We start from the raw sequence: 5,122 nt of genomic DNA, 5'->3' as shown, positions 1-5,122 counted from the left end.
TTTTGTTTTTTTTTTTTTGTAGTAAATTTAAGGCTTTATTGTATAAAAATGGTCCAAAGTGTTTTTCTTTATACCCTCAAACAGCAATGCTTAATTAACACACGAAATGCTTTGTGATCCATTTTTTTGTAAACTAACACAAGCTGCTTTACAAAAATTCTATATTTCTTTATACCTAGCAGAAATCATATAGTTGGTAGAAGTAGAGTAATAGTATTATCTATGTATGTGTCAGCCTCAGTACAGCGTGGACGAGTCCTCAGCCGCACTTTTCTTGAAATTAAAAAATTAAAGCAAAATTTCCCGCAAGTGTCGAGAATTCGGCGCAAAAAGTGACATTTTCAGTGGAGAATATGTTTGGGATGCAAACAGATCTCTACAAATATTTTGTTGGCTTAGTGTTGACACAAATGTAGAAGATCGATATAAAACGATTTAATCGACCAGTGCTTGACCCTAGAGGCAGCGTTTGGAAAACGGCGGAAAGTTGTATACCAATAAAATAAACTATATTTTAAGAACTAAAAAATCGTTATAAAAGAATTGATATGATATATTGTTTAAAAATTATATGGCAACCCTGTTCAAGATATATCAAATTATTATTATTGTTTTTTTTTTTTTTTGTTTTGTTACTTAAGTTCTAACTTTGTACTTTAAAACTGTAAACTTTTTTGTGAAATTCAATATATTGCAGTTAAACTTTTTTTGAAGCACACACTACGCAATATTTTTCTGCTCAATTCCTCTTCAAATTATATATCTAAATATATATTAATTAAATATAACAGAGATACTACTACGAGCAAAAAAAATAGTATGACTTTTTACTTTGAACGCTTACGGCGATTTCTAGGATGAGCGCAATTATTCAAACCATTTTGGAAGATTATTTAGAGAAAGCTCGTTTGGTTCCAAAATCACTAAGCTTTTTCGGAAACAGAATTGTGTTAACATCTGCTGTGTCATGAAACGTATTATTACTGGCAATAAGTCTTGGATCTATGTTTACGATTTGCAAACAGACGATCAATCGGCCGAATATCGTTTTAAGTTGAATCCGAAAAAACCATGTCAAAAATCAAGCTTATGTTATTGATAGTTTTCTTCGATTGACGCGGTGTGGTGCTCTTCGAATTTCTTCCGACCATCCAAACTGTCAATAAGGAATACTATCTAAGTGTTATGTCCCATTTGCGCGCAGCCTCGTAAAAAGAGGCCGAAGTTATGTACCAACAAGTCTTGGCTTTTGCAACATGATAATGCACCTTCGTATACTGCATTGATTCTTCGTGAGTTTTTCGCCAATTTTCAACCAGAAACCGCTTAAGGCAATTGAATACACTAATGGCCTTGTTACACGTAACGAGTACAGTGGCGAGACAGTATTCTGGCCGAGTATGATACTCGGTCGAGAGAATTGCGTTGGCGAGTAGAGGTTTACACGTACTATGTTCATCTAGTTAGACAGTGAAGTTTTTCAAAGTTTTATTTACAATGTTTGGTAGAAAAAGACATTTGAAAAAAGTTTCACAATGCAAAATGCAATTGAAACTAAATAAACAACATAAAAATCGACCGAGTGGCGAATGAAGACCGAACGCGTGTTCACAAGCAACGAGCGAGTCAGTGATTAGCTCAGAAGGGGCAAAAGAGTGAAGAAAAAAGAAGCACTCGGCCTAGTAAACAAAATGTGATTGTAGTGACTCTCTCGCCACTATACTCGCCCACTGAATCGGCTCATTACTCGCCTTACTGTTTAAATGAAACGAGCACTCGGCCGAGTCACTGTCTCGCCGCTCTACTCGTTACGTGTGATCAAGGCATAAGTGTGAATCGCTAGGCACATTGTAGACTATTAACTTTAACAACCGTTTAGAGGATTGAACAAAACAGTGGCATAATTGTATTCGGGCCAAGGGGGTCGACATGAAATTTCAAGAATATATTAAGAATTTTAAAATTATGAATAAAGTCTTACTATACTCATTACTCATGTTTTAAGTTCTCAAGAGTTAGAAGAAAAAACTTTACTTACATTCACTCAGCGAGCTTTTTCAACAGCGCCATATAAAAAATTGTTGAGCCATTAGATCAATCAGAAAAAGAGCTGGAGGAAAGAACCAATAAGGGCACTATATACAACTCTAGTGATGTTATTTTACGGTTCGTTGCCATTTATATTTCTATATTTCACATTTTTGATGCTATACTAGTGCATACTCAGAACGTTTTATTTTAATTGCAGTATTCATCTCGACCAAAAAATGTATAAGGAATGTGTTTAGCGATAACACTGTGAATTCAATCGAAGTTGTCGGTCACTCCAAGATGAATTTCATGGAGGTCGTCTAAAATCGAATGTTGTACCAGTAATTTTTGATGCTGCGCGCATGCTGATATTGCAAGAACATCATGTGAGCTATCGTGAGTAAAACCAGCATACATTCAATATTGTATGAGCATTTGACTGTAGAAAAATTGGTTCACTTTAAGTCCCTCACAACTTGTCAAACTATAAAAAGGGCGTCGATTGGTCGAGGTGAATGCTAAGAAAATACGTAGAAACACGTCTATGACATTGGGCAGCTGATCGGGGCGTAACATACGAGCCAAAAATTAACAGCAGTCCACTTTATGGGTGATTCATGGGTTGTTGCCTGTTTTTTGGAAACACTGGGCATGTAGCAAGCATACCACTAGACGAATACATAACTATAAATTCTGAGTGCTATACAATCATTCGTTTGCTAGTTGTCTTTCAAAAAGTCAGGGAAACCAACCAGCGAAGACTCATCTCTCATCACCACGACAATGCATGTTCGCGCACCCAAAACATCGATTTGATGAGACATCTAACTTATAGTCCTGACTTGGCACCAAACGACTCTTTTTAACCTCCTTAGAGTAAGAAAAGTGTTTCGACAACTGGTTCAAAAATATACAAAAGTAAATACATCTCAATGGAGAATATTTTGATAAAGATTAAAGTAATTTTCAATGATTAATATTTGTTTTTACTCTCAAATCCTTAAATATAAAATGCAACTCACGTGTGACCACAAAAAGTTCATTCTTGCAATATAACATGAACATTCGACATTTTGAAATTTTGAAATTTTTGTTGCGCGCACTCTATACTTTGTTGGGCATTTATTGTTAAGAGAAGGTATAGTTTAGAAGAGTAGAAAACTACCATAACAACAAATAACGTAACTCTATCAGGAGAGAAAGCAGCCATATCACAGTACATCTGACATCGACAATGAAATGAACAAATTATATAGATCTTGGTGGACATTTCCAAAGCAAATTTTATTGAACCTACATACCTGCATATCTAGTTCAAATTGGAACTAGGCAATTCCTGCAGACCTCAACTTAACAAAGAGCTTCAAATCTATCTTAGATATATTCCATATCCATAGCATTTCATAGTCAAACTAGTTTTATCTAGTCTTTTTTTAATCTACTGAAACCGAAAGTTTTATTGCAACAGTATATATGAACACCAAGAACAATAAACGGATGACAAAATATGCAGTAAGTAATTTCTCACATATTTTAGGTATCCTTTTCCGTAGTATAGTTCAAAAATTTTATTGCATAAAACGAGACTACGTGTCTTTCGGCCAATACAGTGGAAATTCCAGTCGAACTAACGACATCCAATCATACACACTTTTCATGAATGGCGTCTCGTTTTCGAAGATTTAAGCTTTGTACCACAAGTGTCTAAGATTATAAATAGTATTATAAAAATACTTAAATTTTAAACGGTTCTATGAATTGAATGAAAGCAAATCTCGACTAAACAACTTCTTAAATTCAAATAAAAAGTATTACTGCGCTATAAAAAATCCGTTGAGTCTAAGCTGATACGTCATTTCGCACACCATCCAATTGCTTCTTTTCCAATATATTGACAGTGTGGTAAACAGTACTACTAGCCCCACGCTAGTATTCGTACAGAATCAATGCCGACCGCATCACTAATAATTCCACTTGAGCACGCTACTCCACACTGCGCCGAGGTATTCCATGCTGAGTGAGCTCCTTCCTTTGTTATTATGCGCACTCGATCATGCACACTTGGACACTTGAGCGGTCGCATCACCTGCAAGTGATTTTTGTACTCGGCAAATCATTTGCTTGAAGATCGCACCAAACACTTTACTTTTGAACACTTCGGAAATTTTTCAAATGTCGATTAAAGCAACAACTTCATCAATGAGCACTTGCTTTGTGGTGTATTTTGTATTTTATGCATTGTTGTTGTTATATTTCTATATATCGAAAAATTTCGTTATGTTGCCGCAACAACTGCCACATTTGTGTATAATTTATAGATCAAATCACTTTATAAGTGTATAGCAATCGTTAGTTTTCGATGACTTTTGCTGACGTATCCTCGCGCATGCTCCAAAGCCAAGCGCACCTCGCAACTCAAACTGTTGTATCATGCTCGAGTGCTAATTAGTGGATTGTTGACTGACCGATTTGGTTGTTTTGTTTTGTACTCACCGAAAACACTTGAAACGTGTTGCGCAGCGCGATTGAGAAATCACTTCTCAAGTACTTAATTGCAACTTGAACGCAGAAGAAATCTTCAATTTTCTTTGTTTTGTTAACATTGCATTCAGACGCATGCTGTTCATAGCCTAGGGAGGTATTTAAACCACAATACTATTTCTAGTGTTGTTTAGTACTCAGGCGATGCTTCGAACCAAAATTTGAATACTGTTTGAAATATGTCAAAATTTTATATAAATATTTGCATGATTTGAAAAATTATTACAAAAAAATTTTTATTAAGAAAAGGCGCAGGTGACCATAGTCACAAAAGTGAACATTTATCACAAAAGCTAAAACGGTACAGAAAAGCGAGATGTAAAAGTCAACCATAAATTACTAAAATACTTCATTATAAATTACTTAGTAGAACCACTCCTCCCGTTTGGTAAAAGCAACGAGTGGTACAAAGCCTTCAAAGACGGTCGAGCAATCGTCGAAGAAATTCCTTGTTCTGCACGTTGAATCTCTTCAACTGATGAAAATATTAAAAAAGTGCAGGATATGGTGTTCGAAACTTATCAGGCAAGTACTAGACAAATGCCAAGAG

This window comes from Bactrocera latifrons, unplaced genomic scaffold, assembly GCF_001853355.1.
Source record: "Bactrocera latifrons isolate USDA-ARS-PBARC rearing strain unplaced genomic scaffold, ASM185335v1 scaffold_18, whole genome shotgun sequence".
NCBI classification, from domain to species: domain Eukaryota; kingdom Metazoa; phylum Arthropoda; class Insecta; order Diptera; family Tephritidae; genus Bactrocera; species Bactrocera latifrons.
This window is presented reverse-complemented; position numbering follows the sequence as displayed.